The following is a 26,359-nucleotide window of genomic DNA, read 5'->3' on the forward strand; positions in this document are numbered from 1 at the left end:
CCTCATGTTTAATGATTCATGCTTTAATATTTCAAGTAGCGACCATGCGGCTACCTTTCATCACTTGATCACAGATAGTTAGCACTTAATCATCAATTTGACTATGAGGGTGCAAAATAATTGTCTCCAAAATTGGTGCAACTTTGTAGTATTTTATGTAACATCCCATTCTAAGTGGTGAGGTTGTGATTGATGGTGCAGTTAGGTTTTAATCTTCTCACATGGTCGCTACTTCTTCTGGGATGTAACATTTTATGTCACAACCAGGTGATCAAGGTTAATCAATAGTTAGATTTCTATCTCATCTCATGTTTACAAGGATTAAAGTGAAACCATGAGTTAAGAGTATGGATGTGCGAAGATCCTCCATGTGGATGAGCTTAGTGATGTGGCAGTCTAGTGTCAAGGTGAGCTAGTTCAATGATAAGTCTTGATTGGTCAAAGTGCTGACATAGATAGTAAAGTGATTACATGTTTCTAGGCCATTAGATCTTTCAAGGATCAGTGGTTGTTGAATTGTCACAAGTTGCATGAAGGATAGTCATAGATATTAGAATTACAAGAGGAAAAATAAACTTTTGAGAGGGGAGGGGTGAATCAGTAGTTTAAACTTGGACCCATAAAAATTTCACCATACATTCATCACATGCATTCAATAAGTAAATTGAATTAACATGTAAAGCATATACATCTAAATCATATAACCATGTAAGAATTCATACACATAACACCAGATATGATTATCAAAAAATCTTGCAAATGGGAAGGTAAAATTGGGGTGGGGATGACACCCACAAATCTTCACTACCGTAGTAATAAAATGTATCCAATGAAGGTTACAATGTTTTGACCATGAAACATGATCTACCCTATGAAAGGTCTTCCTTGTAAAAGCCTTACAAAGACTGTTAGGTCTCACCTTCTTAGATGATTTCAACACCTTGTTAGAAGTGTGCCTTGTTAGAGGACTTCAACTTACAATTAAGTAAGCACCCTATTAAAGGATTTCATATAGCCTATTAGAACTACTCTATTAAGAGATTTGACTGAAATAACCTATTAAAATGCCTTAGCATAGATCATGTGGTTGGCACTTGGTTTCCTAATAAAAAATCACCTCTAAATAATGCCTTCTTGATCCTTCATGATCAGATGTCTCAATGTTGTATCCTTTTCTCTATCCTCTATTATTCTCTATCTGATTCTATAATTTACTCTTTCTTCTTAACTTCTAAATCACCTTGAATGCTTTGCATGAAAACTATCTTGTTCGCTCCAATTCTTTAAACATTTCATACCATTCTCTCCTTTATCTATAAAGAGTTTAGAGCTTCATCCTCCTTAAGAAGACTTTGGGGGCTCAAGGTTAGGTATGAATCTATGGCTAAAATTCATCCATTTTTCTACTTAATCCTTCCCATTTTCTGATTGGCTGCATGTAACTACATAGGGAATCCAAATAGAGATTCATCCTTATCTCCAAAATATTAAAATATAATCTTAACTCAGCTGAAAAATGGTTTACATTTTTGTTTGTGCCATTTCAAAAAAATATGTCAAAACTGTGTTAGTTGGCATATGAAGTCTTTAATGCTCGACATGCACTGATCTTTATATTATGACTTGACACCTGCATTGCTTGACATCCAATACTTACTCGGCTCTTGAATCACTTGACATGGTCTATCTACTTGGCACTTGAGTGACTCAGTAATGAGAGACTCGATGCTCATTGCAACTCCGCATAGTCTAATATTTACATGTTCTCGACATGTATGATGAACTAAGTAAATGGCTTAAGTGTGTTGGCACTCACTTGTCAAAACCAATCTAAGATATAAAAAAATCTCCCCATTTGACATGAGTGTCAAAAAAAGTTGAATATACAATATTATCCTTAATCTCTTGAGCATAACATATCCATGACTCAAGTTATATACAAAATTTCAAAATCTCAAAATTTTGCAATAACTTGTCTACCTCAAAATTTGATAACTCCCCCTGAGTTAATATGTCTCTGTTGTATCCAAAATTATATGCTTCCTTTGAGTAAATGTGTCTCTACTGGTACACTTTTGACTTCAATACACTATTTTACTGATACTCTTTCATCTGATATGCTCTCCCTTAGTTGATATTTCTCATGTTTTGCTACTTTCTCCCCTAAAATGAATATTTCCCCAATCATATATTTCCCCCTTTGTTTTATTGTCCCTACTACTATGCTCCCCCTATCTTATCTTTCTCCCCACTTTTGACACTTATGTCAAATGGGCTATACACCTATGGTGTGTTTGCCCAGAAAAGATTTATCAAAATCCATTATTATCTTAAGGGTTGCATCCCATGCAACATCCAATGACTTAATTTGGATTACAAGCTTGAAAAAAAGGTGTACTAGACCATCTAAAGTAGAAATATTGGGGTCTTTATTCAATAGAGTTTTAACATAGCCTAGCTCATTGTGAAACATCTTCATATGTGGGGTGAGGGTAGCTTGTATGTTTGTCAATTTGGCTCTAATGTTAGCCTCATCTACTATTAAGACAACTAACTAACTCTATGTCTAAAGCAATGTCCTAAAATTCTTATCATTCTGAGCTAGATTTATTGGCAATCTTGCACCTAATATAGATATTTGACTTTCCAAACTTAGAATGTGACTTATGGTCTCTTTGGTGAAGAGTGTAGGATTGCATAGTTTTGTGTATAATGAGAATATATTCTCAAGTACCTTCTTCACATACTCAACCTTAGTTATCAATGCAACTTTTTGTAGTGTTATCTCACTAGATATTTTCTCATTTACCTTGCTTTGAAACTTCTTTTTTGACCATTCTATGAGTTTTTCATTTGTATCAAGATCTTCATTACTAACCTTCTCCACTATATCTATCAATTGTTCTATTATTGGCTTGGTATCTTTAGGATTTGGAAGACTAAATGCATCTAGAAATATGTCCTTAATATCTTCAAGTGCTTGTTTCTACCTATGTTCTCTCCTAATCATTTCTTGATGCTTTTTCCTTTCTAAGGCTTGTTGTAAAATGCTTGTTTGTTCCAATGTCATAGTATCATAATCATACTTTGGAATACAAATTTATTCATCAAGGCTTATATCTCCATAGTTTATTACCTTTTCATCCTTTGACAAGCTTGGGCTTGGCACTAAGATCTGTAATGGAGTAGCATCTCTGCTTAGCTTCTGAAGAGTTTGTGTAGGAGGAGTGACAAATGTTGATAAAGCTACCAATGCTTGGATGGCCACTTGTTCCTTCACCTTTGGTTCTATCTCTTCAAGTTTTCCCCGGTCTATCACTATGAATTGGCTTGCACCTTGTTCTTGTGTTGTAGGTATAGATGAATCTATCTATCTTGTTTCCTTCTATTGTCCCACAGTGGTGTCTTTCTCTTCTACTATTTACTTCTCAATTGTATCAACTTTGGTAGATGTATCTACTTTCATTTACGTGAGTAAATAAAGGGATGATGGAAGGTGGTTCTTGTGGATTCACCTTTTCCCTTGTGACATTAGTTACTACCTTTTGTAGTTCTTCTATACTAACCAAAACTAGATTGCCACATAGTTTGGCTTGTAATGTAGATTGATCTAGGATTGATGTTTTGAGCTAATGGATTAGAGACATCCTTGAAAATTATAATTTTAGTAGTTTTGGTTGTGCCATGGGGAGGACTAATACTTGGAAATTGTGTGTCATGCACACTTTGTTCTTCTTGTTGCTGCTCAACTGTTGCCTTACCATCTTCTTGCTTTTCTGTCTCTCCTCCAACTATGTTATCTTTTTCATCATATTCCTTATCATCATCTTCCTTGTCATCATATTTACCCTTTGAAGAGTTAGCTTCTCCTTTATTCATAGTGGTTAACCCATAAATGAGTTTCCATATTTGTGTTTATTTCTTAACAACATCTTCAATATTATTTTGGAGAATGCTAAAGGCTATATATTTAGGTGTGAACCTAACTACATATTTCTTGACTGCCTTAGAAATTTGTGCCTTTTTCAACTTAGGCATTACTTGGGCTAGTGTTGTTTTCTTGATTTGTCTTTCCAAATTTAGATAATAATGTCATTTTTGCTCAACTATGTCATATAGACTTTTTGGTACTTAGTTGGCAAATTCTAGTGGTGTGTTCCTGAACTTTGACATCATGGCATATAATGCCTCTTCCACTTGAATTTTCTCTTCTTTACCCAATTTATCAAAATCAACATGACTAAAACCTAATAAATCTACAATTTTTTTAACATTTTCACATAGATTCTCAAGAGTTGAGAGAGGATTGTGACTCACCACCTTGAATTGGCTGTTGTCATCTAATTTTGTCTTCTCTTCATCTAAATCTAGTTGAGCCACATACTTCCTTCTCTACCTTTTCTATTCATGACCTCCTTGCTCTATCTAGTTTAAACTTTTGTAATGTAGTACATGTGTTGGCTCTAGTTGTAGGTGTAGTGGGCTTTGGCTAACTTAGTTTGACAAGTTTCTTTCTCCTTTCCACTAGCTGTGCCTTTGCCTTTCTTTTCTTTTTCTTAGTGGGAGTAGGTGCTTCCTTGACTTCTTCTCCCTTAGAACCTTCAATCTCCTCCTCTTCCTTATCTTCTCCCATGCCTTATGTTAATTCTAGAGGTTCTTTTGTTCTTCCTCTTCATCCTCCTCTTCTTCTTCCTCTTCCTTCTTAGCACCCTCTCCAAGTTTTTCTTTCAATTTCTGTATTATCTTTTCCTTTTTCTTCATGGAAAAGGTAGTCTTCAAATCCATGGTAATTTTGGATTCTACCATCTCATAGTTTCCAAAAAAAATTGTAGTCTTATCTACTTCTTCTACAAGTATAGTTGTTATGGTTGCTGAGGCTTCATCCACATTGACCTCATACCCTAAGGGTCTCAACCATCTTACCCTTGGTGTGTCAGCTTGCACAAATCTATAGTTAGCATCAATAAGAAAAATTCACCTATCTGTACTACAACTGATCTATTAATCTTCCATCCTACTATTCCAAATGAGGGAACTGTGTTCTGTACATAAAAGAATATACAAACCAATATAGAACCAAACTTTCATTGTGCACTCTTGGTTTTCCTTATTGCTCCAAGGTTCTCTAGTAATTGTTGTAATTGAAGTTTTGCTAGATCATATGTATGACCTTTCTTTAAAAAATTATAACCAACATCCACAACTATGGAGGGTACACTATTCAATCTACTAGATTGATAGAGTTTATGTGAGACTACCCTTACAAAAAAATTGATAAGAGGATTTGTGAGTGTATCTATAGTCATACCTCTCTTATTCTAGACTACTCCAATATTCTTCTCAATTATTTCCTTGGAGTCACTCTTGAGTGTCTTGGGCCAATCTAGGGTTGGGTAGCTATTAACCCCATGAATTATTCTCTTAGTTATTTTAATTGGTCCTCCTTCCAGCCACAAGGAACCATTATGAATTCAGCTTAGCACAATTTTTATCCACTCCCTTTTAAATACATAAGGAAAATGTAGGGCTCGTGTTAAACCCTTTTTCTCAACAATTTTAAATTCTTTTTTCAAAACACCATTTTCACACAACCTATTGTTTGCACCTCTTATTTCCATATCACCAATTCTTCCTATCTTGCGATTGTAGCATTTCCTCACATCTTGCACCATTATCACATTTGGCAGGATCATAGACAATGTGCATAAGCATCTTGTTTATAAGCAATGTCAATAATGACTTTAAATATAGGATGCTTAAATTCATTAGGAACTAGATAAACATCTAAAACATCCTTTCCTTCAATATTTTTCAAACTAGATGCCATTTTTGTCATGCTAGGGTTTATGAAAATTTAAATTGTGTAGCTCGGCTCTTATTAAATACCTTAGAAAATCTAACGAATTGGTAATAAATCACTACAAAAATCTTTTGCAATCACTTTTGAGGAATTTCTAGGTTGCTTCTAGCTCTTCTTGCTCTTTCTCAATTTTGAAATGATGAAAAATGAGCTCAAATTGATCATATACCCTTTGAAAACCTTGCATTTAATGCTAAATGCTTACACAATTGTAAGCTTGGCAATAACCAATTTCAAGTTCACTCAACATCTATTAATATTTCCATCACTTGGTAGCTACTACAAGCTCAACATCAACTACCTAGTCTGACAACTCGGCATCAACTAATATTTCACTTGGCACATATAGGAAACTTTTCATACTTGGCAATAACATGAAAAACTTAAGATTTTTCTTGAATTTCTAATAAAATCTTGCATCTTTATTCATGCTAATGTATTCTTTTTAGTACTATCTCTTGTTGGAAATGATGCATGATATAACCTTTAAATATCAATCCCACATACCTCTTGTTTTCTTAGTTTGATGAGGTGTGATCACCTGACCCATTGGGTGAAGTGATCCCTTCTCCATTTGATATGCTACAAACATATTTCTTTGTTTATATCTTGTTCATCTCATCTCTGATGTGTTCAACATCTGCCTTACCTTTACCTTTATCAAATTCACAACTTGGTGCCTTTGACCTAGTTGGACAATATTTATTGATGTGACCTAATACATGTAGTTTAACTTAACCACCTTTTATAATTACCACTGAAGTGTGTCCTAATACAATTCTCAGGAACCTGTCCATATTCTTGACAATAATGATAGCTATATCTTGTATTATAATCCCAATTATAAGAGTTGTCATTGTTTCTTACCTTTGTTAGCTTGTTTGATGACCACATGGATTTGGATTTGCATTCAAAAGCTCTATGTTCATACTTCTAACAATTGTAGCAATGTCCTTCAATTATTTGTTTATGCATGGTCCTGGTTCTACATTCATGTGCCTAATGACCTTGCTTGTTGCACTTATGACAACGAGTCACGTTCTTAGGCTTGACATTCTGATTTGTAAACTTGCTTTTGCACACATTAGTAGTATATCCTTTCTTACCACAATTGTGACAAGTAGGTTTGGAGTTCTTACCTTTGGTGTTCCTTTCTTCTACATCTTTGGACAATTCTCCTTCTTCAGTGCTTGTGTAGCCTAGTCCTAATGTATCATTTTTGGATCTAGGAGATCTCAATAATTGCTCAAAGTATTTGATGACTTCATTTGGCTTGTTGAAACTTTTAGAAAATTCCTTTTCTCTCGTTAGGTCACTCTTCAATTTTTCATTCTACAACTTTGATGTAGGTATCTCAATATCTTTGACATTTAATTCATAGTTAGCATTCATCCTATGACTTAAAGTATCTAATTGCATGTTGGAAATCTTGGTTAGCTCTATTGACTTCTCTTCCAATCTATTGGCAAGAATTTTTTTGTCTTCTTCAATCATGGCTTTATATTCCATAGTTTTCTTCTTTTGTTCAATCACCTCACATAGTAGTATAGTTTGTGATTCTTTTTCTATCTTGAGATTTTTAATTTCCTCAGCTTGGACTCTATTATTTTCCATTAGATTTGCAACTATTGCATCAAATTCATTGGAGTGTCCATCTACAAATAGCTTTATAGTGTCTAAATCTTTGTGTAGGGTGTCATTCTTTTCAATAGTAGTCTCTTTCCTTCTCTTCAAGGATTTATTTATTTCCTCTCATACTTCATTCAATTGATGTAGTACAAGATGTATTTCAATCTCCTAGTTTTCAATAGTCTTTCCCAACTTGTAGACTTCTATTTCAAGATCTTTCCTCAAAGCTGGAAAGCTTCTCTTTTAGAGAACAAAGCTCTGATACCAATTGTTGAAATTACAAGAGGAAAAGTAAGATTTGGGGGGGGGGGGGGGGGAGTGAATTAGTAGTTTAAACTTGGACCCATAAAATTTTCACCATACATTCATCACATGCATTCAATAAGTAAACTAGATTAACATGTAAAGCATATACATCTAAATCATATCACCATGTAAGCATTCACACACATAACACTAGATATGATTAGCCAAAAATCCTCCAATTGAGAAGGTAAAAATTGGGGGGCGGGGGGGGATGAGACCCAAAAATATTCACTACTATAGTAATAAAGTTTATCCAATGAAGGTTACAATGTTTTGACCATGAAACATGATCTACCCTCAAAAAGGTATGCCCTATTAAAGGCTTACAAAGACTGTTAGGTCTCACCTTGTTAGAGGATTTCAACACTATTAGAAGTGTTCCTTTTTAGAGGACTTCAACTTACAACTAAGTAAGCACCCTATTAAAGGATTTCATACAGCTTGTTGGGACTACTTTATTAAGAGATTTGATTGAAATCACCTTTTAAAATGTCTCAGCATAGATCCTATGGTTGGCACTTTCTTACTTGATAATAGATCACCTTTAAACAATGTCTTCTTGATCCTTCATGATTAGATGTCTCAATGTTGTATCCTTTTCTCTATCCTCTATTCTTCTCTAACTGATTCTGCAATTCACTCTTTCTTCTTAACTTCTAAATCATCTTGAATGCTCTACATGAAAACTATCTTGTTTTCTCCTTTAATTATTTAAACATTACATACCATTCTCTCCACTATCCTTAAAGAGTTTAGGGCTTCATCCTCCTTAAGAAGACTTTGGTGGCTTAGGGTTAGGTATGAATCTATGGCTAAGATTCATCCATTTTTCCACTTAATCCTTCCCATTTTATGATTGACTATATCTAATTACATAGGGAACCTAAATAGAGATTCATCTTTATCTCCAAAATATCAAAATATAATCTTAAGTTGGCTCAAAAATAATTTAATAGTTGTTTGTGCCATTACAAAAAAATATGTCAAGACTATGTCACTTGGCATATGAAGTCTCTGATACTTGATATGCACTAATCTTTGTACTATGGCTTAGCACCTACATTGATTGGCATCCATTGTTTACTCATCTCTTTAATCACTTGGCATGGTCTATCTTCTCAGCACTTGAGTGACTCGACACTCATTGCAACTTGGCATAGTCTAATATTTACATATTATGCTTGGCATGTATTACTAGTTCGGCATGAATTGAGTAATTGGATTAGGTGTGTTGACATTCACTTGTCAATACCAATATGTGATCAACAATAGCACGATACTGACAATTGGACATATGTCCTAGTGGGCCCATTGTAGTTCATAACATTGTTTCTTCTTTGCCATCATATTGAAGAATAATTGAAGGTCATTTCTATGTCATTTTATAGAAATGCATGAACTTTAATCATAATGACAAAGTGATAGGTCAACATGTGTCTCAGTGAGCCTAGGTGGTGAGTAAGTAGAGGTAGTTAAGTTTGCGGTTATGCAAGGTAAATAGTTAGTTAAGATAAAAGGTGGTGAGGTCATGCCATGTAAGTAGTCAACAAGTTAGTGTAGAGTTATAAAGCTAGGAAAGGTGGCAAAATATTCAAACTGCATTGGGCCACATGGCAGGGTTAGGCAGTTAAATCTAATTGACTTGCTAATTTATTTAATTTAGCACATTGATAAAATAGAGTAAGCATCTCTTGGTGAATCAATCTTTATATCACTTATAACCAATCTTCAATGTTCCCCATGCCACTTTAATGTAAGGGACACTCCATCAGCACCTGGTTATCCATCTAGGAAATCAGAATGATAATAGCCATTGTTTCTATCTTCTTAAGGTCCTATTTGGTAAATAATATGGTTTTCTTACATCTAGATGTGTACCATGACTAGATCTTTTCCTATATTTGTAGTGATTGTTTGTTGTAACCTTAAATGCAATTTTCATGCTTTGCCTTAGGGTAGAAGCTATCTGAGTTATGCTTGCACTATCAAAGTAGATTTTCTAACCCTTCTTAGGGTCAGTCATTTCTTTTTTGATTTTATAGTAGTATTATTCTACTCTATTACTATAATTTCCTTTTTTATATGAGTGAATGTAACCCTCTGCTTTACCTCTCTCTCTCCCATCAATATTAATGAAAAACCTTCTTAACTCTATTGGTGTTTTGTTTTCATTCTTCAATCTACATAACAGTATCTACCCTTACCTTTCAATCTTATAGAGTGAAGTTTCCTTCCTTGTGGCATTTCATTTTGGTTTATGATCTATATGTAATTGTTGGATTAAGACAAAGGTTGAATCAATGTATTCTGAGTTCATATTGATGAACATGCATTGCTAGGTAGAGATATGACTGGACAAACTATTTTTGTGTGTCACCCCTTTTAGATTAGATTAGGTTATTTTTCTTTCATGCATTCCTTCTCCCTTTTACTCTCAAAGAGTATTTAGGTGTACCCTGATAGTAAGGAAGTTGACCTTCTCCAAAGACTCAATCTTATAATTCAAGTCCCACAGCTTCGAGATTGTTTTCATGTTTCACAAGGTTGCATTTAGGTAAAAACTTTAGGCAAGCACTAGCACATTTGACCTTATTTTTCGATGAATATTGGTCAAAGTTTTGACCAACTAGTTGGTTAAAAAAATTCTCATAGAAATTTTGACCAATATGTTGGTCAAAAACTTTTAATATTCTTGCTATAATTTCTACCAAGTAGTGGTCAAAATTTCAACCAATGCTTGGTAGAAAACTGCCAGGCATTGATCAAAACTTTCAAAATTCTTGGTGTGATTTCTACCAAGTGTTGGTTGAGGTTTTGACCAATGCTTGGTAGAAAAATATTAGGCATTGGTCAAACTTTCAACCAATATATTGATTGAAACTTTCAGAATTCTTGGTGTGGTTTCTACCAAGTATTGGTCAAAATTTTGACCAATGCTTGACAGTTTTCTACCAAACATTGGTCAAAATTTTGACCAATGTTTGTAAAAACACCCAAGCATTGGTCAAATTATTTTTTGAGGCATTCTATAAAATAGTTCACATGCCTTACCTATGTTTTGACATTTTGCATGCATCCTGCACTCTCTCATCCTGATGATGGATTACAAAGAGTGATATGAAAAGATGATGCTAAAAAACACACACAATCAAATCCAAAATGAACTTGCATTACAATTGGGTTGTGGAAATTTGATATTGTTAATTTTTCATGCATGTCTACTAGGACAATCACAAGTTAAACTTATTATAATATGTTTAAGTTGTGATTGTCCTGGTAGACATGAATGCAAAATTAACAATATTGGATTTCCACAACCCAATTGTAATGCAAGTTCATTTTGGATTTGATTGTGTGTGTTCTTTAGCATCATCCTTTCAAATCACTCTCTATAATCCATCATCAGCCAGATGAGAGAGTGTAGGATGCATACAAAATGTCAAATCATAGGTAAGGTATGTGAACTATTTTATAAAATGCCTCAAAGAAGCTAAGAATATTGAAATACTTACAAGGGTGTGAAGCACTTCATATTTGTTGATCGCACAATATGGTTTAAGAACTCCTCCTCACTAATTAACTTGCACCATAGACTGATAATCATCATCTTTGTTGTGGGCTCCTATCCCCTATGTCAGTGCTAATGTAGAAGCTAAAGCTGAAAAAATAAGTGAAAGCATGTTGAATAATGTTTCTAATCTCAACTTGGTCAACATTGCTTATTTAAGGGCTATGGACTGGGTAATTCTTCAATATCTGGCAATTAGGGGTAGCATTGAATCCTCTTTAACTATTACATGTACAACCCTAGGAGAAGATAGGTTGTTGGCTAATTCTTCTGGCCTAGAAGGATATGACTACAATAAAGACTAAGCTCAACCAAATATTCCCAAGTTTATAGTAGCTTCTACAATTTCAACTAATTAGCGTACAAATGTAGAAAATAATTGTTTACCAAATGTATGTATTAGTGGAGACAATCTCAAGCACCAGAAGAAAACTATATATATATAATACATTACATTCGGACATATGACAACAAAAAAGATTTTGAGTTCATTTGAATATCCTTAGTTTAGTGTAGTAAGCTTAGCAAAATGATTTAATAAAGCCAAAGTGAAATCCTTAGATAGATTGCCATTTGTCTTGTGTTGCAACTAGTTTAGACCAAAAAAGATATGACATCCCATCATTCCCTTGAATCTTTGGAGACAAATTTGTGAATAGAAGCAAGCTTAGTAGATGCCTTCATGAATTTTAATTACTTAACAATGTGGTAGTGTTAAAGCTTTATTATTTTCTTCCATATTTCTCTTTCTTGGTTGAAAATATGTGTACTTCAAGTGCATATATGTTTAAAAATAATTAATTAGTGACTAAGGCAGACAAAGATGTAAATGTATCCACTATGGGTCCCTCCTTGTTTGAAATTCTTTGTCATCATAAAAACTAAACATAATAGGAACAACAATAAACACACAAATCCTTGTTGTTTTTCTATTTCATATCAATTATAGACAGAAAAGCCACTAGTTTATTCCCCATGTTTTAACCAAGCACAAAGGAAAAGTCATCACCCACATGGAATACATAAGATTTTTTACAAATGCTAAAACCTATAATATAATTCAACTAGAATTATAACTACTTACTTAATCATTAACATTGGAGAAACCTAAAAAATTTCTTAAATGCTCCATGAAAATGAAATCTACTAGAGAATAGTGATGTAGAAGGTAACCAAGTACACAAAAATAAGGTTGATCACCCATATCAACTAGAATTTAGTCTAAAATAACTTCATCTTCACTTAGATTTATTACTAATTGAGTGTAAGCCATTTTCTTTCAAATAATTGAAACTTCCCTCTAGTCATGTTACCAATTTCATAATTTAAGACACGTTTTGAATATCAAATTAATTTTCAAAATATCAAAAAATTGTTAATGAGAAAGTATTTAAGCACTGACTTGAATTTTGTGCTTCACCAACTACTATTTTCTTTTCCTTTTTATCAACAATAATTTTAGGTTTTGTAGATGACTCCAACAAAGTCCTCTTCTTGCTAGCAGTCTCAACCTTTCATCAAGAAGGTCTTAAATGAGCTATAAGCTAGAATAAAAAAATAGAATAAAACCTTCCCAAATGGAAACCTTCCAATCCATCATCATACCATGAGTGTCTTTTGATTCACATCCTTGTCACTTTCATCTTCAGAAATTCTTCTGAATCACTGTCACTTCTTCTTGCAAAATAATCAAATATTGGGTCACTTATGAGAACCTTGTATAGTCCAAAAAAATATAATCTCCACATGTTATTAATGTGAAAATATTATAAGATGAGGAATAGTATTCATTTTTGCATTACTATAATCTTTCATTAGTTTTAAATAAAAATGAACCAACACAAAAAAATAGAGAATCAACCAAATGACAACTAAACAAATTTACATGTACATAGTATATTCCAACCAAATAACAATGAATAGCTAAAAGACTAAAAGTCATCAAAACACATTCAATAGAATTAGTTTCTAGGTAATAGGACTACATAAATATATAGAAGTGAAAGTTTAGGTCAAACCTTACCTGAACAATAGACCACCCCTTTGCAATATCATCCTAAATGTTATCCGACTCATTATTCCATCCCCACAAGACCTATCTATTCTTATGACTATCAAAAAAAATTCTATGCATATAATTTTCCATAGTCATATCTCAGTCCATATTTTTTGTCAGCACTTTTATTGTCTAGAACATACCTATCAATATCTGTGAAGTAAGTCCCAATTGTATAATACTCAAATCTTGTTTCATCGAGGGATGCCTTCAAGAAATGTTTGATCTTAGGCCTAATAATAGGAGTATCAAGGCCATGTTTTCCCAATGGAGAAATAGGATAAAAATTAGGGCACTCCCACATTCCTATCTTCTTAGAGGAATGGAGAGGGCACTTCTTTTTGGTCTAGTGAAAAAAATCTTTGCTTGCATAAAGAAGGGCCTTTCTAGTAAGATGTCGATCTTCCTTGGTTCCCACAACAATTTTCCACCTTCCATATTTTCCAAGCCATCCATTGGTTGGATCTTTGAAAGAGCTCCCATTGAATCCTTTCTCTAGAACAATGATGGTATTTTCAGGGATCTTCACCCATTCTTTTAAGTAGGGATTAGATGGGTCTTTAGGAACAATGATGTTTTGAACCTATCTAAAGGAGTTGTCCCATCCTATGTAAAGAATCATTGGATTTTCTCTAGGAAAAAGTGTAGTAGAGCTAGACCAATAACCTTTTATGTCATAGCATTCACTTGGAATGATTGGGAAGTATAATGGCTTCCAACTAATTAGATCCTCTGACACACCATGCCCCCACAAAATGTTGCCCCATACTGCCCCCTAAGGATTGTACTAGTTAAAACAATGGTACAAACCTTTGTAGAACATGGGCCCTATAAAACACATTGGATGTTATAATCATTCTCTTTTCAATTTCATATGAGCCATTTACACAAATCAAAACTTCAAAATGAAATTACCAAACCAATGAAGATGAACAAATGAACTCACCATTTGGATCTGTTTGTAGTTTACAATCCAATGACCAACATTGAAAAGATCAAGCAGAGAAAAACAATTAGATTAAAACACCTAAAACACTAAATATATAAAAGATTGAACTTCAGAGTTATTTAGCTCATTAGCAAAATAATTTGAGGAACTAAAAGAAAAGTAAAATATTTCTAATTTTTTTAACCAACCAAAAAATTAATGAATAGCTAAAAGATTAATATATCCATTGTCTTCATGTTGTAAGACAAATTTCCAACTTTGCATACTCTCATATTTTTTTGGGCAATCTTAATCCTATATCAAAATAATGGACCATTTTACAGATTTCAATCTAGCTACATCTAGGTAGCTCTTTTATGCCTCTATCTTTTATCAATCCTCTTACCTTTTGAAAATTACTAGATCTCTCCATTTTTGCACAAAGACATAATGTGCTCCATTATTTGGATGCAGCATTAAGATAGGGATGATGCTAGAAAAGGTTACAGAATTGCACTTTGTACCTTACAGTTGTACTTTTTTAAGAAGCTCCAAATCCCTTTCAAAAAAACTCACTGTGTGCATATCCTACAATGATTGTAATCTATGTGACCATGTTAGGTTGACACATTTTGTCAAACATTTTATGTGCTTTTTGTATTTTACCACATTTCACATACATTGCTATTATCCTATTCCCAATTCCAGTATTTGATGAAAATCTACATTCAACTATGCTTTCATGGATGTCCATGTCCTTTTTCAAAGCTCTCATTTTAGCACAAATTGGGGGGATGCTAATGAGGTTTAACTAATTGAGTTAGATATTAGTTTATTTTACTTGTTCAAAAAGCTCCATAGATTTTTCAATAAGTCCATATTGTGCATATCTAGATATTATTGCATTCCATGAGATCACTTTTGGTTGAGGCCATTATTTGAAAAGTCTTAATACCTTAGTGAGATCACCATTTTGTCCATACCCTACAATATTTTCATTGTTGGAGACCATGTTACACTGAGGCATTCTATCAAACAATGCACATGCCTTCCCTATACTTCCATATTTTGCATTCATGTTAATCAAGGAATTCCCAACAATGATATTAGAAAAAATTCCATTTTTTATTATGTTTAGATTGATATTCATGCCCTTTTTTAAATCTTCAATTTTATCACAAGTTGAGAGGATGATAGAAGTAGTGAATTGATTTGGTTTGTTACCAATTTGTTGCATTTAACTAAAAGCATCCAAGAATTTTTCCACAACCACATTTTGATGACATCAAAAAATGATTGCATTCCATGATCCCACATTTGGTTGAGGTATATCTCTAAAAATAAGTAAAGCATCACCAAAACTACCATTTTGTGCATATCCCACAATCACTAAATTCCATGGAACCACTTCTCATTCAAGCTTACTATCAAATAATTTGTGTGCCCTCTGCAACCTTCTGCATTTTTCATACATATCCACTAGGGCACTCTTGATTATAACATTTGGAAAAAAATCCTTTTTAATTGTGGTCTAATGGATATAGATGTCATGTTTCAAATCTCCCATTCTAGAACATGCTGGGAGAATACTAGAAAATGTGATCCAATTCGATTGAACACCTGCACATAGAATTTTCCAAAAAAATCTCAAAAGAATTCCCAACAACACTACATTGTGTGTATCCAGAATAATTGCATTCCATGAAACCATGTTTGGTTGAGGCATTCTGTTAAATAACATTAGAGCCTCTTCCAGAAGACCATTTTGAGTATGTCTAGCAATGATTACATTTCATGATATCAAATTCAATTTAGGCATCTCTTTAAAAAGCCCTAAAAGCTCATCAACAAAACCATTTTGTACATATTGTGTGATCATGGTAGTGAATGAAACCACATCTTGGTTGGGTGATTTATCAAATAATTCTTGTGCCTATTGTATACTTCCACACTTTGCGTACAAGTCCATCAAGGCACTTGCAACTAAAATATTAGATATATATCCATTTTATTTTATACTCTTGTCTAAATCCATGCCATGGTCCAAATTTGATGTTTTGGCACCAGCTGAGGGCACTGGCTAAACAACTGAAGATTTGCACCTCGACAAGTACCCTACATTTTCCCTACACTACTAGTCTACTATGAAACACAAATGTACTTCCTATGGGGTGTATATTTGAAGCCCAATAATCTTTCATTTATTATGTACAATTTATTATTGTTTCCCTCCAATTTAATAGCTAAAGTAAATAGCTAGACTAAATATAATAACATTAACACATCAAAGATATGTGAATTGATTACAAAATCACCTTATTTGGATGCACATACACGCAACTTAAAAATTGAAAATGTAAACTTACTTCAAGTACTGCCGACCATCAAAGCCACTAAGAGCATACAAAGCTCCACCCAAAACTGCTCCTGCTAAAGCAAATCACCACCAAAGTAGAGATCTATACAAACAAAACACAAAACATTTATATTAGCAATAAGTAAAAATAGGTTTAGTAAACAAGAAAAAACTACAATCAAGGGCAAACAAAATTGAAGTATACCATGATAGAATTATAGGAACCCTACTCCTCTATTTGACTAAAAGGGGTTAAATATTTTCTCAAAAAATTAAATTCAAGAATGACAAAGGCGATATGTTTATTCAAAAGATGCTCTGAAAAATATAATTAATTTGATTGAGTTTCACTAACATGTTAGCAATAATGATTAGGGAGCAACATATCACCTTGCCAACTCATCTTTTGATTGAGTTTCACTAACATGTTAGCAATACAGTCAGTAGTCTTGTTGGACTCACAGTAGACATGAGATAAAAAATAATTCTCCATAGTCCTAAGGATGCATTTAGTTTCTTGAATTATATAATTAGTAGTTGGTGAAGGTTTTGATATCCCCTTTAAGAAATTTATAATATTTTTTGAGTCACCTTCTAGTCAAAGATTAGAAATACCCATGTTCTTTGCCATTTCGATAGCTTGAAGAGTCATCATCACCTCCACTTAGTGATTGGACTCCCTAGTTAATGATTTGTTGTTTTGGAATTTCTTGACAAGAACTACCTGACTCTTGGATTTTCAAATTACATTATTCCTCCTACATTTTTATTTGAGCATTGATCTTTAAGGTCTTGAACCTTGAATACCTTAAACTGGATTTCTTGAAACTTGGACATTTTCAACACTAGACATTGGACGTCTAGAGAAAAGAATTTGTTTTAAAGTGTTTTAATATTATTGGAGCCTTTAACCATGCTTGATGGTGACAAATTATGCCCTATTCATTTGGTTAATACTTGTGATTTCTCTAGCTGAAATGAAAGTTGTTGTCTTCATCTTAATAGGGTTTAATTAAATGTTGCCAAGCAAATCAGAATTTGCAATTGAAACCTAGCCTTATTCATCCAATGCTTCAATGCCATGAAAATAGCAAGGTTGTATTGATACACTGAAGGTCTTGTTGCTTTATCACCTTGTCAATGTTATTCAATCCATTACTATTTCATATTTTAGATTGCATAGCTGACATAACTGGAAAGAAATATCAGTGAAGCTATCAATCCTTCATCTATGAGAAAAACAAATTATTAAAACATTGTAAGTGGAGCAGATATTTAATATATGGTATATAGTGCAAAAATAAAAGGCAGTCAACAAAGCATGGAACTAAAATTCCTTCCTAAAAGGTAAGGTTTAAAACAACAATATCACAAATAGTTGCTATAGCTTATGCTATAAAGCCTTTCTAAAATTATAAGCATGCACACATGCATATGAGTTCTCCTGGGCCAAGTACTCTAGAAGACATACTAGGCTTACAAGTAAACTCATACATTTTTGGAGATTTCTATGGCTTAGTTTATGATGCTAGTTCAAGATGGAATGCTTCTCATTCACAAGGAAGATGTCAAAGCTATCCACCATCTAAATCAATACAAAGATATGGTGGATCCTACTGAACTAAATCAACTAGATAAGATTATCAAAGATCTAAATATTTCCAATGACACCTAGAACTCTACCCCTGATAAGAATGCACATTAAAATTTCATGGGCCTTGATTATAATGCACCAAAGGAATATGTCCCGGTAGGCTAGAATGATGAACTATTTGCTATAGACTTTCTAGAGTCTCTAGAAAGTAATGATGGTTGGGGCCCTCATGAAGGATGTTAGTTACTTCTTTATCAAGTTTGGTACTATCAAGTTTTGATGTGCTCTGATAATTATACTATTTTTCCTAACTCCTAATGCTATATATACTTCCTATTGGATACAATTTGTGTTGTCTTTGATGTTACACAAATTTCATATCAGTTGGTAGGAAATGCTTATTGAGCTTAGTTAGTTAGCAATGCAATTTTTTGTTTCTACTGAGCATTCCCATAAATTACTCTGTATAGACAGTGTCTATCGAGCTAACTCAGGCGTCAAAGGAAATTGAGGCATAAAGCAGTGTTAACCAAGCTCTCATGGTTAACAAAGGAAAGTTAGTTAAAAGTTAGTGCTTACTGAGTTCACTCAATTTCCAAAGGATTTTTGCAAGTTCATAGTGTTAACTGAGCTTCTGTTGGTTAACACAAGAAATTTTTTTAGAATCAGTGTTTACCAAGTAGGGTCAGCCAATGAAGGATTTTGTTGATTTGAGGAATGAAGTTTAATTATTTCATATATTGATTCTAGCAGACTGAGGTAATGATTATTAGTAATTGTAACTTGTAATTGGGCCAACTTGATAATTTGTATGGTATATATGAAAGGTCATGTTGAGATTCTAATGTGTATGAGCAAGTATGCAAGTGTATTGATTTTTTGAAGAAGAAAGTGTGAGTGACTTTGAAGGATGGTCAAATATCCTTGAGGAGCAAAAAAGTTATATTTGATCATGAAGGATCTAATGTGAAGCAGAATAGACATCTATAATCAGCAAATTTAGTTGCATCTCATTTAGGTCATTTCATTGTTACTTTCTTACCATTGTAGCAGTGATTCCAAAACCTCTTAGCAAAGTTGGTTTAACAGCTAGTTGTAAATCCTCTAATAAGGTGACACTTCTATTGAATTTTTTTAAAGACCTCTTGCAAGGCCACTCCTAACAAGGTGATCAAATCCTTTAACAAGGTCACACCTAACAATGTGTTTTGTAACCTTTAACTAGGTTGGCTCCTAATAGGGCTCACTTCAGAAGAGTGAAAATCAGTAGCTAGTTACTTGGTGGTTTTTCCCATATTGGGTTTCCATGTTAATTTTGGTGTCTCATGTGTTCATTTTGTTTCTTTTATGTCTGCATGTTAATCAGTGTGAATATTTAAGGATCATTAATAAGTATAACATACATTGCATTTACTAAGTTACAACAAATTTGGTATGTTTACTGAGTGACAGCAGTAACAAGTTTTATCAGACATCTAAGGGATCTGTTGATTTGTTTTTGTGGTAATTGATTCACCCCCCCTCTCAGTTACTCCATCTATATTTCCAACAATTGGCATCAGACTTTTGGTGCTTGTAGGAAAGGTGTCAAGGACTTAAGCTAAAGATTAGGATGTTTTACAAGAGAGAAATTCCAAGGCTTAACAAAGATAACTTTTCAACATGGCAGGGTCTCATGAGACTTCATCTGGCTTCAATTGGTGATTCAAGATTGAAATACCTTGACGAAGAATACAAAACTCCTTCTAGTACACTATTTGTTAATGACATTGTTGAGAAGAAGCCTCATAACACCATGATGATAGATATTGCATCTTATCTAAGCTATAAGGATTTTGATGATATCAAGGACTACAAAATTGTCTTTTCTATTTGGAACAAGCTGAAGGATATCTATGGTGGTGATGACAATGTGAGGAGAGCCAAAGAAAAAAGTCTTAGAGAATAGTTTGATTAGATGAGAATAAGAGAGGATGAAAACATTGCCAAATATGTTGAAAGGATCAAAGCAAGTGTTAGTCTAATCAAAGCTTCTAGAGGAGAGATCAAGGAGGAAATAGTTGTAAGTAAAGTTCTTAGAACATTGCTTCCCATTTATGCAATTAGAGTATCTAAAATTCAAGAAAGAAGATGTGAGACAAATCATAAGATAACTTTGGGTACCCTAGTAGGAAGATTGATAGCCTTTGAGCTAGATAACTATGACAATTATGTTCTAGCTTCCAAGAACATTGAATCAGCATTTGAGGCCAAGCTTTTACTTAAGGAAAAAGGCAATAAAATAAAGGACACTTAGTCAGAAAGTGAAGAAGAATCAAAGGAAAGTTTTAACGGTAATCTTGAGGTTGTTGAAGCTCTACTTGCAAGGAAATATTCTAGAGGTAGAGGAAAATACAAAGGTAAAGTTGCCCTAATCTATTTTTCATGTGAAGAAATTGGTCATATTGCAAGTAGGTGCCCAAAAAAACTAAGAAAGGATGAGAAGAAATGTCACAAGTAAAATGGAAAGAAGGACTTCAAATTATTCAAGGACAAAGGTAAGAAGACATATTTTATTGCTAAAGACTCTAAGGATTCTGATAATAGTGAAGATGAAATAGTTTACATTGCTATGAAAGATGAATCTGATAATGATGAAGAAGATAAGATGGCACTTATCTCTCATGTGAGTATGATACATGGATCATAGATAGTGGATGTTCTCATCATATGACTGGTGACAAAACAAAGTTTGAACACTTTGAAGACTATGATGGTGGCAGTGTAAGGTTTGGAAACAATGAACCTTGTTGCATAAAAGGAAGAGGTTGAATCTCATTAACCAAAGAACTTTTATGTGATAATGTCTATTGGGTTGAAGGACTAAAACATAATTTATTGAGTGTGGCACAACTAATCAACATTGGATTCAAGGTGGAATTCATGCATGGCAAGGAAAGGCTACTGGATGACAAAGGAAAATTGATTGGATCAGGCAAACAAACAAAAGGTAACTTGTTTTATCTTTATCTTGGAGAGTGCTCATGTTTTATTGCTCAAGTTGAAGAAATTTGGTTATGGCATTGAAGGTTATGTCATGTGAATTTTGATAACATGGTGAAAATAAGAAAATTTAGGAAAGTAAGAGGCATTCCTAGTTTGAAGAAACCTAATGTTAGTCTATGCAAGAATTGTCAGATTGGTAAAATGAGAAAGAATAGCTTTAAAAGTAAAAACTATCAGTCTAAAGATATTTTGGAAATTGTGCATACTAATTTTTGTTGACCTATTGGAATTGAGAGCTATACTAGATAAAAGTTCTTTATTCTTTTTGTTGATGACTACTCTAGAATGATGACTATTATGTATCTAAGAGAGAAGTCAAAAGAATTTGAGAAATTCAAATGGTATTTGGAAAGAGTGGAGAAGGGAATAGGGAAAAGATTGAAATTCTTAAGGTTAGATAGAGGTGGTGAATTCATCTCCAATGAATTCAATAACTTTTACAGTGAAAGAGGAATCAAAAGACAAGTATCAACCCCTATAACTCCCAAGCAGAATGGAATTGCTGAAAGAAGGAATAGATCTATCATGGATTGTGCAAGGCCTCTAATTATTGAAAAAAACATTGCTATCAAATACTAGAAGGAAGCTATTAGCACTATAGTTCATACCTTAAATAGAGTACAGTTGAAGAAGGACTCATTCATAACCCGCTATTAGTTATAGTATGGCTATAAACCCAATGTAAGTTACCTGAAAGTATTTGGAAGTAAATGTTACATCTTGAAAGAGTCTAAAAAAGGAAATTTTGATGTGAAAGGTGATGAAGGTATATTTTTAGGATATTTTTGCAAGAGTAAGGCATATAGATGTTTGAATTTGTCTACTCACAAAATCATAGAAAATGCACATGTGAAAGTTGATGAGTTTGCAGAAAGGACTGAAGAAGAAAGCAAAAAGGAACTAGAAGATTATAGGAGATTTATTTACATTGAACCTGATACATTTCCAGATACTTCTATCAATCAAGAGATTTCTACTCTCAAGTCTTCCTCAGTTACCAAGGTGCAAAAAGTTCAAACCGAGTCACAAGGACCTAAGTCACATTTTAAAGCTAGCGAGCCAATGCCAACTGAGTTTGAGCAACCAAAACTTGAAGTTGAAATTCAAGAGGATGACAATTCAATTCATTCATAAGGCAAGGAACTTGTATTGGCCAAGTATTTCAGAAGGCATCATGCACCAGATCAGATTATTGGAGATAAATCAAAAGGTACTATGACAAGAAGTAAGTCAAAAGGTACATGTTTACTTGCTAAATTTGAACCTAGAAATGTCAAAGATGCATTAGAAAATGAAATTTGGATTGAGGCTATGAATAAAGTGATAGAGAAAATTAAGAAGAACAAAACCTAGACTCTTCTACCTAGACCTAAAGATAAAAATGTGATCGGAACAAAATGGGTATTTAGGAATTAGTTGAATGAAGATGGTAAGGTATCAAGAAAAAAACTATATTGGTGTGTAAGGATATTCTCAAGAAGAAGCCATAGATTATAGTGAGACTTTTGCTCCTGTTATAAGATTGGAAGGTGTCAGGACCTTGCATATGCAACACATAAAGAATTTGAGGTATATCAGATGGATGTTACATCTACATTTCTCACTGGTATTCTTGATGAAGAAGTCTACATTGAACAACCTAAAGATTTTGTTGATCTAGACAAAAAAGACATGGTCTACAAATTACACAAAGCATTGTATGGTCTTAAAAAAGCCCCTAGAGTATGGTATGAGAGATTCAATAACTACCTTATTCAGATTGGTTTCCAGAGAACTAATGATAATAGTAGTTTGTACATCAAAGGACTAGATAACAATATTGTCTTGGTAAAAATATTTTTGGATGATACTTTTTTTACAGGGAATGATGATCAATGCAAAGAATTTTCAGAGAAAATCAACAAAGAATTTGAAATGTCTATGTTTGGTGAGATTAAGTTCTTTGTTGGTCTTCAAATTTAGCAGAGCAAGAATGGTATCTACATCACTCAATCTAAGTATATCAAGGAGATACTCAAGAAGTTTGGTATGGAAGATTCAAAACTAGTTGGAAGACCCATGTGTACTGGACTAAAACTCACCAAGACGATGACTCAAAAGAGGTAGATAAGATTTTATATAGATCAATGATTGGAAAATTATAGTATGTAGTTCATACAAGGCTTGATATTGCTCTTGTATTTGGTATAGTGGCAAGATTCTTGAAAAAACCCAGAGAAAATCATATGATAGCAATCAAAAGAATCTTGAGATACTTGAAAGGTACTAAAGATTATGGCTTATGGTATAAACTTGGAGGAAATCTAGACTTAAAAGTGTTTACTAATGATGATTGGGCAAGAAACATTGATGATAGAAAGAGTACAAGTGGTTGAGCATTCTTTCTTGGAAAAAGGTTGGTATCTTGGACAAGCAAAAATCAAAATTGCACATCCCAATCTACAGTAGAAGTAGAGTATGTTGCAGTAGTAGGGAACTATTCTAATATTTTTTGGTTTAAAAAGTTGGTGGAAGGCATGAAGGTTGAGATCAAAGAACTAGTTGACATGTTTTGTGATAATACAAGTGTAATTAACATATCAAAGTATTCAGTGATGCATTCCAAAACCAAGCACATTGCTATAAAATACCACTTTGTCAGAGAATTGGTGCAGGGAAAGGAAATTAGATTGGAATATGTCCATACAAAAGAATAGATTGTGGATATATTCACCAAGCCATTACCTAAGGATGCATTCTTGTATCTAAGAGGTAAGTTAGGGGTCATTCCCCTATCTGAAGCTCACTAAAATAAATTTTTAGTGATGCATCAATAGGAACCAAGTTGAAGATCTATGAATTGATGTAGCATAGTAAATGGAATATTGCATATGAATCAGTACTCAAGGTACATTAATACTCATTTGTTATGTGTTGTCTTTGGAATGTGTTGTCAAAGAGGGAGAGTTTACTGCCATATCTTTCTAAAATTTGTTTGAGGGAAAGTTTACTATTTGGAGAAGAAGCTATGTAATTCCTTCACAGAGGAAGATTACTACATTAGAGAAGTTTGTGACATAAAATCTAAGAGGGAGAAAAATTTTGTCAAAGAAAGACTTGTTTTCAAATTTCATTGTGCCATGACATGTTGTGTTGCCATCAATGTCAAAGAGGGATATTGTTGGATACAATTGTCTAATTGTGTGTTGTCTTTGATGTTACACAAATGTCATATTAGTTGGCAAACAATGCTTACCAAGCTCTGTTGGTTAGCAAGAAATTTTTTTGTGTCTACTGAGCATTCCTGGAAATTACTCTGTGTAGACAGTGTCTACCGAACTAACTTAGGCATCGAAGGAAATTGAGGTAGAAAGCAATGTTAATTGAGCTCTCATGGTTAACAAAGGAACGTTAGTCAGAAGTTAGTACTTACTAAGTTCACTCAGTTTCTAAAGGATTTTTGTAGGTTTGCAGTGTTAACCAAGCTTTTGTTGGTTGTCTCAAGAAATCTTTTCAAGATTAGTGTTTATCGAGCAAGGTCAGCCAATGAAGGATTTTGTTGATTTGAGGAATGGAGTTTAATTATTTCATGTATTGATTCTAGCTAGCTAAGGTAATGATTATTGGTAATTATAACTTGTAATTGGGCTGACTTGATAATTTGTATGGTATATATGAAAGGTCAAGTTGAGATTCTAATGTGTACAAGCAAGTATGTAAGTGTATTGATTATTTAAAGGAGGAAAGTGTGAGTGAATTTGAAGGATGGTCAAATAATCTTGAGGAGCAGCAAAGTTATATTTGATCAAAAAGGATCTAGTGTGAAGCAAAATAGAGATCTATAATCAAAAAATTCAGTTGCATCTCATTCAAGTCATTTCATTGTTACTTTCTTACCATTGTAGCAGTGATTCCAAAATCTCTTAGTAGAGTTGGTTTAATAGCCAGTTGTAAATCCTCTAACAAGGTGACAATTCTATTGAATTATTCTAAAGACCTCTTGCAAGGCCACTCCTAGCAGGGTGATTAAATCCTCTAACAAGGTCACACCTAATAGTGTGTTTTGTAACCTTTAACCAAGTTGGCTCTTAATATGACTCACTTTAGAAGAGTGAAAATCAGTGACTAGTTACCTGGTGGTTTTTCCCATATTGGGTTTCCACATTGATTTTGGTGTCTCATGTGTTCATTTTGTTTCTTTTATGCTTGCATGTTAATCACTATGAATATTTAAGGATAAGTAATAAGTAAAACATAAACTACATTTACCAAGTTATAACAAATTATGTATGTTTACTGAGTGACAACAGTAACTAGTTTTATCAGACATCTAAGGGATCTATGGATTTTTTTTGTGGTAACTAATTCATCCCCCCTCTCAATTACTCCATCTACGTTTCCAACACTTCCTATTTGTTTCCATGGGATAAGTTCTTGATATATAATAAGATGTATTCCTTTATTGTATCTAGTTCCTGAAGCAACTTCTAGAATTTTGATACTTTTCTACTCAATATATCTAGGTGAACTGATTATATCTAGTGATTAAACTATTATAATATCAAAAATAAAAGGCAGTACCCAAAACTTGGAACTACAAGTCCTTCCTAAAAGGTAAGGTTTAAAAAAACAATATCACAAGCAATTACTACAGCTTATGCTATAAAGTGATTCTAAAACTATAAACATATTCATATGCATATGAGTTCTCCCTAGCCAAGTATTCTTCAAATTCACTAGGAACAAAATTCAAGAAGAAAATTGTAGATCAAATTTGAATATGAAAAACATTCAAGAAATTTCTATGAGGACAAGTTCATGTATTGGTTATAAATAAATTAGTAAATAGTTAAGGTAACCTGTGCAAAGGAAGAGGCAAATAAACTACTTTTCCTGAACGCAAGCTGAAAGGCCTTTCTAGTAAGTGGCTAGTAATCCTTGGCCTATATGATCATATGTTGTATCAGCTTAGGATCCTTAACATTATTGTACCATTTTCCAAGATTGAATTTATAAAAATATAGAAGGCAAGGTAAGG

At 33.4% G+C, this 26,359-nt stretch overlaps 1 pseudogene; it reads right to left on the minus strand.

Annotated features, from left to right (window-relative positions):
• LOC149551805 (beta-fructofuranosidase, insoluble isoenzyme 1 pseudogene) overlaps positions 1 to 15,959 on the minus strand; it is a 76,752-nt pseudogene extending 60,793 nt beyond the window's left edge.
• Between the last annotated feature and the right edge of the window lie 10,400 nt (positions 15,960 to 26,359).

The sequence above is a fragment of the Cupressus sempervirens genome, chromosome 6, assembly GCF_028749045.1.
Source record: "Cupressus sempervirens isolate cs-2001-9-10 chromosome 6, ASM2874904v1, whole genome shotgun sequence".
Classification (NCBI taxonomy): domain Eukaryota; kingdom Viridiplantae; phylum Streptophyta; class Pinopsida; order Cupressales; family Cupressaceae; genus Cupressus; species Cupressus sempervirens.